We start from the raw sequence: 11,816 nt of genomic DNA, 5'->3' as shown, positions 1-11,816 counted from the left end.
TGTTTATATGTTAACTGCGCTGCTCAGTGGTGGTAGCTGAAGTCATTTCTTAACCGGCTGCTTTTTGTAGTGGCTCCAATATTCTATTAAATGGAGCTTTTAAAGGAATAATGGAGTTATCAGAAATAGAGGAGAACTTAGAGTGGGCGTCGGGGTTAGATTTTTTATGGTAGCAATGACAGCCAGGGGTATCTTTATATTTATTTATACACAGTGATTTTGTCATAGCTTTAATGACCAGGAACTATAAAGACGCTATTCCGTGCTTCTGGGTTCACAGGGGTCCAATTTTGATTTGGACAATGGCATGCAAGGAGAAGGGGCTAAGTGCCCCAGTACCTGTTTTACACACAGATCCCCCCCCAAAAAAATTTCTCTCCTCCCCTATCCCTTGGGTTTTGACATTTCTACTTGTGTCCTCATAAAGACAAAAAAATATATTGAACCATAAAATGTTGACAAGGCTGTAGTCCGGTTCATCAGCTGCATAGTGAACCCTCGGTCAATAGAGTCTGACATATAGAGAGGCAAAAAGGTGAACAGGGATTAAGAGGCCGGGGAAAGCAAAACATTTATAGGCAACATTCAAAAGTATACAAAATAAGCACAGCAGCTCATCACAAACAGCCATAATTGGTGGTAATAGGTTAACCTTGTCAAACTGCAATGCCTGCTATGGCTAAGGAAGGTGTTGGCTCTGTTTGGTTGATACTTTCCCACCTGGATACATTTGGCAGTTTCTCAGAGTTGGGTTTTGGGGTTCATTTGCTGAAGAATGGTGACTTTCAGGGCAGCAGTCCTGTGCTGTGGTACATTGAAACGACCAACCAATCAAGTTTTATTCATAGTCCGAGACCAGCACAGGAGAAAGCAAGATAAAATACAAAAATACAGCAGTTAAATAAAGTACACATTAAGACAACACAACCACTTTAGATATCAACAGGATTAACCAGGGACCTCCTAATTCTGCTTGCAATCAGACCAAATTTTGCAACACCGTGCAAAATTTTAGGATTCGTTTCAGAGAGCATCAGTGAAAGATAAAACAATCCGTGTTTCCCTCAGGTACATTGAAATGCTCAGCTCCAGGGTTCCTGAATATTGCCATTTGTGACAGCAATTGTGTTTGTTCCAGTTCCTTAGAAAGGACTCACACCTAAAGGATTCCCATCAGGCATTCTTAAAACTCCTGTATCTACCCAGCGAATGAAAGAAATATTGTCAAGTCTAGATGGCTACCAGGTGCAATCTCTTATAAGACCGGCCCAATGTGAAAGTGACACGTTTCTTGTTACTTGCAGCTTCCACCAAAAATCACATCAGCATATCTGCATGTTGAGACACAGGCTATCTCCTATAGCGATATTACTTCTCCCAGGCCTTGTCTAAAACAGGCCTAGTCTAAAACAGTTACTCAGCTGCAGCAATAGACAGAGACATTTGCCTTAGGACATAGGTGTCAAACTTGCAGCCCTCCAGATGTTATGGACTACAGTTCCCATCATCCCCTGCCAGCATCTGAGAAAACTGTGACTAGCCCAAGGTCACCCAGCAGATTGTGTGTGTAGGAGTGTAAAAACAAACATTATACCAGATTAGAGTCTGCCACTCATGTGAAGAAACTGGTTTTCCAGGTTAGAGTTCCATCTGCTATTATTCAGTGCACCATGCTGGCTATTCCAAAGGATGGTTTTAGTCTACAAAAGCTGTTGCTACAATAAGAACGGGTTAGTTTTTAAGATGTTGTATGATTCCTGTGCAGTGTTATTTCATACACAGAATGAGGTATAAATTGTTTTGGTTCATGGAATGGCCCATTCCACCCGACCCATTCCTAAACCCATTTTTATTTATATTCTGTTCAATTCCAACGTTGGTTTCCCCTGAATGGCTGCAGGAGAGAGACTTGGTGAGACTGCCTGGCGGGTTCGTAGCAGAAATGAGATTTGGACTAGAGGCTGGTGGATTAATTTCTTACCCACATGCACACTTTGACTTTGAACTGAGTGGATGTCAGAAATCGAACGTTTTCCTGAATTGAAGCAAGCTTCTTCGATTGCATGCATTGTCAACCATTTAAAAGTTAATTTGCTTGCTGTAGAAGACGGAAGAAACCTGAGCTAGTGAGAATCGGTGACTGACAGTGTTATATACTCTGCCATGTTAAAAGTTTTGTTTTTTTCCCTAGGATTACATCCAGAGAGTGCTGCTTGTTCACTAATCCAATCTAATTAAAGGCACAACTGTCATAAAAACATTGGCCATATCTGCATGCACTACTTACTCCGCAGCTGTTTGCTGTACAGTGGGGTTTTCTTGTGGTTTTTGTTTGCACAGGGATTCTCTTTCTGCAAAGCGCCCCCCCCCCCCCGCTTCCTTGTTGTTTCTGAGCAACCTCCATTTGGTGAGGTTGCCTGGCACCTTTATTTCCTGCAGTCATTAGTTGCAAGAGCATGTCTATTTCACATCAGTTTCACAGAGTCTAGGGCCCCTTCCGCACACGCAGAATAATGCATTTTCAAACCACTTTCACAACTGTTTGCAAGTGGATTTTGCTATTCCACACAGCTTCAAAGAGCACTGAAAGCAGTTTGAAAGTGCATTATTCTGCATGTGCGGAATGAGTAGGGCTTCAGTGGTAGACCTTCAGTATGGGGGAAAAAGCCCTTCTGATTTTTCTGAAGTGGTGCTCTGAAGAGTAGGAGGAACTGCTGTAGTGTGCACAGGGGAAGGTGGGGCTGAGAAAACCTCCTTTGTTTTCCCAGAGAAGGGAAAGGAAAAGCCACTCTTTCAAAAAAATTTGGAAACGTCGAGGATTTTCTGATCTGAAGGCAGGGAGACTGCAGAAGAGGGGGAAACGTGTGCATAACTGAGAATCAAGCCTGAATGGAACGTATGTTCAATGCAAAGGCAACCACAATTGTTACATATGAATCTGAGGCTCATTCCGCACATGCAGAATAATGCACTTTCAAACTGCTTTCAGTGCTCTTTGAAGCTGTGCGGAATGGCAAAATCCACTTGCAAACAGTTGTGAAAGTGGTTTGAAAATGCATTATTTTGCATGTGCGGAAGGGGCCTTAGACATAAAAGACTTGCAGCCATGGGAATTGGCTTTAGTAAAATTTAGCAATTTTAAAGCTTAGTTTTAAAATAAAGAGAGAGGGAATGCTTCCTCCCCCCGCCCCTTAATTTTCTTCCAAACTGTCCTGTAGAAGGCATCTAACAATATGAAACCCATTTAAATAGATCTGAACCTCACTAGGAGCTGCAAAGTCACCTTGATTTTTGCTGCTGTCTTTCTGCTCTTTATCCCTTTACGTGTTTTAATGGCTTTTAAATATCCCGACCATAGAGTTAGTATCGGATCTAGTTCTCCTTTTCAAAACCTCGGCTTGTCTTCTGATCCCCAAATTGAATGGTGGCTCCAATTATTAGTTAGGGGGCACTCACTACCTCCCCCCCCCCCCAAAGTTCACTGCCCAATCCAAACACTGCTTTCAAAGTAGAATAGGCATCTCTTCTTCAGCCTGGCTACTGATGTGCTGACAGAAAGCACTGGAAACCTATTGCATACCCATAAGCCTGCACGTACCTCCAGACGAGGGAGGGGGTATTCATCCCGCCGCCTCCATGTCCGTGGTAGTGGCTTGGAACATCCACCAGTGAGGAGTGTGGACTTGGTTCTGCCTCCACTACAAGCTTGTCACCAAGGGTAACCCTTTGCTGCTCTTCATGGGGATGGACGCAGCTGTAGGGGAGAATAGCTTGTGTAACCTCAGCTTGTGGGTTCTGTGGGGCAGAACGTGGAATGAGTTTGCAACAACAATTTTTAAAAAACAAAATGGTTTACTTTCTTAACATATAACATATAACATATCAACATTTAACATCACACTTCAAGGTCCTGTTCAGGTTGCATTTTCAAGTCCTTCTAGTTACGGTCTTCTGATATTGCCAAGTCCAATTCTTCCTGTAAGTGGGTTGGCTGCTGAAGACTCCAAGGGCTTGATGAACAGGATTCAACATGATGAAGGTTTCCAGGGTGAGGGTTTCCAGGAGAACTCTCACCCATTACAAACATAAAAAGAACCCTTAACAAGGTGTTAAGGGCTTATACCAACCAAGGTCCGAGTCCGGTAGCCTTGTCTCCTCCAAACTACATGAGCTCTGCAGCCTTATGCTGCTTTGAGTCTCTACCCCTTTCTGGGTCAACCCATTCTGAGCATGGGGGTTACACTTGGAGAAGAAGAGTTTGGATTTTTACCCTGCTTTTCTCAACCATAAGGAGTCTCAAGGCAGTTTAGAATCTCCTTCCCTTCCTCCACTCACAGCAGGCACCTTGTAAACTTGGTGGGACTGAGAGAATTCTGAGAACTATGACTGGCCCAAGGTCACTCCACAGGCTCCACGTGGACGGGGAGGGAAACAAATCCAGTTCATCCGATAAGAGTCTGTCGTTCATATAGAGGAGTGGGGAATCAAACCTTCTCAAGGTTAGAGTTCACCCCTGTTAAACATTACACCACAAGAGGGCCCTGAGGGAGAAGCTAAGGCCCCTTCTGCACACGCAAAATCATGCGTTTTCAAACCACTTTCACAACTGTTTGCAAGTGGACTTTGCCATTCCGCACAGCTTCAAAGAGCACTGAAAGCAGTTTGAAAGTGGATTATTCTGCATGTGCGGAATGAGCTTATAGTCTACCTTTGATATTCCTAATAGGCAGAGGTGGGATCCAACCAGTTCTCACCACTTCTCTAGAAGTGGTTACTATTTTTTTCTGAGTGCCGAGAAGGGGTTACTAAAGCAACCTCCCTGCCCAATAGGGACTGGAGGTGCGTGTGTGCGACAGCGCCACTGTTTGAATCCCACCCCCATCAGAACCTGTTATTAAAATTTTTGGATCCCACCACTGCTAATAGGGACCCAAAGTGGTTGATACCAGTCTCCTCTCCTCCATTTTATCCTACCAGCTACTCCATGAGGTCAGTTAGACAGACAAGTGAGATCACCCTAAGATCACCCGGCGAGTTTTCATGGCAGAGGGGGGATTTGAACCTGTGTTTCTCCCAGTTCCTAGAGCAGCACCCTAACACTGCGCTGCATTTCTAAGACCCAAGTTACAGCACATCACACCCCCTCCCAACAATGGCTGGACTACCAGGAAAAGGGGGTTATGAAGATGAAGGCCGGGGCCATGAGGTTCAGAGGTGGCCCCTATTCTATTGCAGCATCCCTATACTTTGTATCATTTTAATATTCCAATTTATATTAATACTCTTCTTCATTCGTTTTCAAACAATACATTTCCCCCCTCCCCCCTGTATTTTCTTCATAGTTTTATCAAACAAACAGCAGTAAGTTCATTCTTTGTAATTTCTTCTCCCATATCTCCTCATTGACTCCACCTTCTTTCATCCAGTCCATATCTTCAAGATCTCGCTCTGTTTATTCTCCACCATCCCTGAACCTCATGGCCCCAGCCTTCATCTTCATAACCCCCTTTTTTTGTGTGAGGGAGGGGGGGTCCAGTTCTGGTGGAATCATACCGGGGAATGATTTTGAAGCAACAGTACAGCTTATGAGCTATATTAGTCAGTGAAAGGGTAACCCTTTGCTTCTCTTCATATGGATGCCTGTAGCTGTAGAGAAGAAGGGGGCATGGGGGGAGCACATGTAGTGGGGGGAGAGGTATGAAGTCTTCTTGAATGTCATGGATGACTTGGGGTGTGCTAAAGGGGTAGCCAAGCGACGGCCAGACCCAAAGAAGAGAAAGCAAAGGATGAGAAAAACAACTAGAATTTGATTAATTGTATATCTGGGGAATTCAGATTAGCCTGTACACTCCCACACACGCCAGCTGGGTGACCTTGGGCTAGTCACAGCTTCTCGGAGCTCTCTCAGCCCCACCCACCTCACAGGGTGTTTGTTGTGAGGGGGGAAGGGCAGGGAGATTGTAAGCCCCTTTGAGTCTCCTGCAGGAGAGAAAGGGGGGATATAAATCCAAACTCTTCTTCTTCTTCTTCTTCTATCCATGACACCAAAGCAAGCTTATGGCTGTCATAAGCCAGTTCATGGTCAGTGTCGCTGCCACCCCACAAGTGGGGACCGTGCCTTGGCAAGCCTGCTAAAATGGCAGGATTTTGTTAGCCCATAGCGACAGTAGGGGGCACCCCTCCCTGCAGCATACATAATGGTTCCTTTATTTTTAATAAACGTGATTGTGAATCAGGGAGGGCAAGAAATTCTGGTCTTGAAATTTGCTGGAGTAGGGTCTAAAAGGCTGTAACATAGTTTTTGCACTCTGCTCTCATGAACGTTGTAAATTTCCAGGCGTCACATAAGGTATAAGCAGAAACTACTGGTTTGTAGGTCAGTTGGAAGGATGTAACCTTCTGGAATTTCACAGTATTTGTTTCAGCCACATGCATTCTTGCACCTTAAAAGATACATGGGGTGGGGTGGGGGGGCGAATGAACTGCTTCAATTAAGCTGCAACCCCCACTTTGAAATTATATATAAGCAGCATTTATGAGTTGTACGTTGCGTTTCATTTTTATTTCCATCAAACGGGAATGGACAATGTCAGCAGAATTAATGTATACATGTTTTGCTTTTTAAATTTTCTCAGCGACAAGATTTTGTCTAACAGCTTATGTCATGTCATGTTTTCAAAAGTCTAAAAGAGTTTTCATCCAACTTGGAGCGGTGTAGCTCGAATCAATACATTCAGCACCTTTGTACCATATCAAACCTCTAGCCATTGTGTGCTGTTCTCCCCCGCCATGGTCTATCTCTCCATTTTTGGAAATAAACCAAAATGCTAATGAAATGAATAGAATTGTGCTACTTTCAAAGAAAAATAATTCTTTAATAAACTATGGTTGCTTGCTTTATCAAATAATGAAAATAATCCCATTGATATTCAACTTTTCAAAACGTCATGGATAGTTTGAAACTGAGAAAGTTTAGTGGTACAAGTATTGTTCAGACTCATTTTTAGGCTCATTTTTAAGTTTTGAAAAATTAAAGATGAATACCGTTTTGTAAGTTTTTGTTTTTTTTCTCCTGACATCTCGAGGCTTCTGGTTTGGGTAGTTTTTTTGCCAAAAAGATTTCAAACGTGTTATCTTTCTTCAGGCCCTCCCTAGATAAAAAATAAAACAATAACACAAAATAGTGAAAGTGGAATATTCTGAGGGAAACAGGGAATTCGCTGACAAGTTCTTCTCCACATAAACCAATATTTACCAGTAATCTTGTGTTTTTTGTTTTGTTCTTTTGGCAGACTTTTACCCGTAAATATCGGTTTATTCCTGAAACCAGAAGCCCTAAACATATCTTTGCTTATAAGGTCAGTCTTCATTTCCTGTTTTTGTCCCCATCTATGTACAAGTTCTGTTGTTGTTCAAGTAATAGAAAATATGAAGTATTCTTTCTACTTTCTTACTAGTAGCACTTTTCAAATGGCGAGCTTTGCGGGACCGTCTACACCTAAATTATAGCTGGAATTAAAATTTTGGAAATGTGTTTTGGCCACTAGAAATTGTTATGTCCATGTAACAGTCCAACAAATTATACCAACATAATAACTGACAACACTGTAACTTTTTTTTTCTTTTTATAGTCACAACTCTGCACTAGGAAGCCATTTAGTAAGGATAGCTAAGGGGAAAAGATACTCAGCATCACGGTTGCATAGATCTATCTGAAGAAAGATGCAAGGAATACAAACAGCAATATCTCAAAACTCACTGTCCATTGTGCTATAAGATCCACAATAATTTGAAATACGTGTTACACGACTAAATAATTTTTCTTGAAGTGGGATTTGGTATGTAGGTTTCTTCTGCTGTGTTGAACAACCTTACGCTGGGGATCTAATGCTGACCAAAGCGACAATCAGATGAGAATTATGATAGATATTTTTAGTTTCAGTGACTTGTAATTATTAATGAAACCACCTGTTTTCTCTCATCAACTTAACGTTTTCTCTTTTTTAGAGCTTGTAATGCTATCTATTAATGCCTCTTCACATATTTGCAAATTCAGGTAACCAATACTAGGTGGGACCAAGGGATACCTGACAACTTTCCTAAATGTTGTATGTATGCTTAGAGGGACCAAGGGATACCTGACAACTTTCCTAAATGTTGTATGTATGCTTAGAGTCCTATGCAGAATGTGCTGGCAATTATCCATAGGCTTCTATGCATGTCTGCACCATTTGGTCTGCAACCTGCAGATCTCCAGATGTTCATGGACTACAGTTCCCATCAGCCCCTGCCACCATGGCCAATTGCAGACCCCTGATAGACATAATAGAGGGGGGGGGGGCTGGGAACAGCTTGATCCTGCTCTTTTGCTGTGTTTCATTGGCCCAGTTTTACGAATGTGTGAATTGGTCTCTAGCATCTACTGTTTGCACAAATCCAAATGGGTCCCTAGAGTTGTTGACTTTTCAGGAGACGTGTTACATCCCAATTTGAAAACCACTTTTCCTCCCCTTTTGCAGCTTCCTTTTGCGGTTCTGCTCCTTGTGCAGTATTGCTGTCAACCATTTTAATCTGAGCAGTTGACATTGGTGCTTCTTCGAAACCTTCTGAAAACTTGAAGAGAGCTCCTGTTGCCACTCTGGAACACAAAACGTACCCGCACCATGAGAAGTCCACTTATTTTAAACATCAAAGATCAATTGTCTTCAGCATTGATCAATTGCAATGCAGAAAACCTATACTATAAGCCTTTCCTATATAAAGAACTCCTTCGCCATTCAAATTTGAGAGAGGATTCTATTAACGGTGTATATTAGTCTAGGGATTATTTTTTTTACTGTCGATATTGTAATTTTGTAATGGTCAATATTTAATTTTTTGATGTGACTAATCTGTGTGCATTAAAGTTTATTCCAAGGTGCTCTGCATTTCCATGTTGTCTGTCGCAGACAGTATAGCACTTTGATATAAAGTTTCCATATTAGAGAGGTGAAGGCAGTTCTGCATGTAATAACTTTTCTCATAAGGCTAAAATGCTAAAGGGGGAGAAAAAACACCAGGATTCCAAAGTCTGAATGGTTCAAGCTCTGTAGTCATGTGCCAATTGCAAATGTTAACAAGCCTCTTCTGAAAAATGTAGGAGATCATGAACACCTTTTGGTCATGACAAACAAAAGCCATCAGAGAAGATACTGGATGGATGGATCCATTCCATTAGCAAAGGTTCTTTCTTTAGGACAGGGGTCTTCAAACTATGGCCCTCCAGATATTCACAGACTACAATTCCCATGAGCTCTACCACTTGGCCATGCTGGCAGGGGCTGATGGGAATTGTAGTCAATGAACATCTGGAGGGCCATAGTTTGAAGACCCCTGCTTTAGGAGAAGGTTCTTTCAACTGGAGACACAGATACATGGGAGTCAATCCCTTTTTTCCCCTTGATGTTCATGTAGTACCAGCAAGTTGAAATATTTCCTTCTCGGACTGTCCAGTGGCTGGTAGCTAGGGTTTAGGATTAGGTTGCAACATTCCTCTGGTCTCCCAAATATCCTGCTGACGGAAACCCTTTATTTGCAGTGGACTTTGTAGCACTCATAGATCAAGCTTTAGATTTCTCTGTACATCCCAAGCGTATTTGCTGTACGTCTTAGTACACAAAGACCACAGAGAAAGGAAATACAACCCGGATTTTTTTTAAAAAAAAAAATTCAACCTTTCCAAGTCATAGCAGGCAAACAGAAAAGATTCCACTGACTTCCCTGATAATAGCATTAATTTCTGGGTTTGCAGGATCGTGTTGCTTCTGCACATGCAGTCCTAGAAGTTCGTTATTTTGTTACCATGCTGAGCACTGACGGTCCAACACATAACTTTTTAGCATTTTGATCCAGGGTGCTGTAAGAGTCGGTCACTTATGCAGGTGTATGACCACGACTGCCTTCCTCAGCACACTTCCTGGCGAGTAAGTCCCATTGAACCCAGTGGGAGTTTTGCATGTTTTGGGATTGCACTGCATGTAAAGGGGACCAGGCTCTCCTCTAACTGGACAACCAGTCGCTGTCCCCAGAAAGGCAGCTGGTGGGGGAAAAGGCAGCCCCAAGCCCTTCCTGTCGTTCTCTCTAGGGCTCTGTACCATGTACGGGCTTGCATGGTAGGACTTAACCACCTGAATTAGCCCCCAAGCATTCTTTCCTTTCCGTAGACAAAGGGCAAAATCTGTAGTACCGTTTCACTCATGCGTTTTCTAGAGATGCAAAACACTCTAGGCTGCATTTTTTGGCTTGAGTTTGCTAGTTAATCTTGATTAGATGTGCTGATTTCCATTGGTTGACCTATTTTTTCTGTAACTATATGATTACCATGAAACATATATTGTAAGAGTGTGCATTTATTTGAGAATCTGAATGTTGCACTAGGGAAAAAAAAGTTTGTTTTTATTTCTGTAAATAGCCGCTACTCTTTTACGTTTTAATATACTTGGCTACCATCTCATAACTGTTGTATTTTGATCTAATGGGCAGTGTTAAGCCATTATGTGGTTATGTATTTGTGTATATGTTTATATGTAACTAACTAATTCTAAATTGTAAGTAAGGAACATGCTTGTTTCATTTATTCAGAGTAGTAACCTTCCCATTGAAAAATATTTTCAGTTACATGAGAAAAGAAGTTTATTTTTTTTAAAGATTGTCACACAGTCTTTTTTAAAAGATTGTCTCTAGCTGCTTTTTAAAAAAAATACATGTGGGCAGGATTTTATCTAATTTTCACTTGATAGACCAAAGTTACCATTGACACTGTCTTGCAATGCTGATCAAATTTATCTCCTTTGCACTTTAAAACAAATAATAAAATAAGGAAAATCAAGGTGTTGATTGTATATACATTCACTGTACAGTAGAATGTATATCACTAGTCAATCTGTTTATAAAGAGGGGTATTTTCCTTTTGGGGGGTACTCAACCAATGTATTTGCTAGTCAATATAAAGTGTTTACATGTAATTACTAAATAAATTATTTGATTTAAGATGGATCTTAGTGATGATTTTTAAGAGAACCTTTAGAAGCAACTTTCAATTCATACAGTTGTAAATCTTAAATTTGCTCACCATTGAGTTATGAGGTAGACATAACTTGTATGCGTCATCCAGACTTTGGGCAATACTACGGGATAATATTTTCTATCATTACGGACAACACACTCATTCTGCATAAGAAAAGATTAGGAACAGACGAGGATACTGATAAAACAGAACAGCCAAGCAACCTTTGGTCATGCAAACACTTTGCACTGAAACTGTCACCTGATTGGAGTGTTTTTCTGCTGTATCAGCTGGGAGGAACTGTGGCTCAGTGGTCGAAAGGTCCCCGGTTCAATCCCGGACATCTCCGGATTTTTACAAAAAAAAAAAAAGATTGGGTAGCAGATTAGGTTGAAAGACTTTGTGAGGGCAGGAAGGCGGGATATGCATTTGGTAAACAAAAATAATAAAAGCGCTTGAGACTGCTTGAGCAGCAGTGGCGTAGGAGGTTAAGAGCTCGTGTATCTAATCTGGAGGAACCGGGTTTGATTCCCAGCTCTGCCAATTCGAGCTTTGGAGGTTTCTCTGGGGAATCTAGATTAGCCTTGCATGACTCCCACACACGCCAGCTGGGTGACTCTTGGGCTAGTCACAGCTTCTTGAGCCTCTCAGCCCCACCTATCTCACAGGGTGTTTGTTGTGAGGGGGGAAGGGCAAGGAGATTGTCAGCCCCTTTGAGTCTCCTGCAGGAGAGAAAGGGGGGATATAAATCCAAACTCCTCCTCCTCCTCCT

The 11,816-nt window shown here is 41.9% G+C and overlaps 1 long non-coding RNA gene across 1 annotated transcript; it reads left to right on the top strand.

The window, feature by feature from the left end:
- Positions 1 to 6,019: 6,019 nt before the first annotated feature.
- LOC125443811 lies at positions 6,020 to 11,028 on the top strand. The gene is made up of 2 exons (XR_007246177.1): positions 6,020 to 7,358; positions 8,520 to 11,028. It is a non-coding gene; the product is annotated as an uncharacterized LOC125443811 (long non-coding RNA).
- Positions 11,029 to 11,816: the final 788 nt, after the last annotated feature.

The sequence above is a fragment of the Sphaerodactylus townsendi genome, linkage group LG14 (genome assembly GCF_021028975.2).
Source record: "Sphaerodactylus townsendi isolate TG3544 linkage group LG14, MPM_Stown_v2.3, whole genome shotgun sequence".
NCBI classification, from domain to species: Eukaryota; Metazoa; Chordata; class Lepidosauria; order Squamata; family Sphaerodactylidae; genus Sphaerodactylus; species Sphaerodactylus townsendi.
This window is presented reverse-complemented; position numbering and strand designations above follow the sequence as displayed.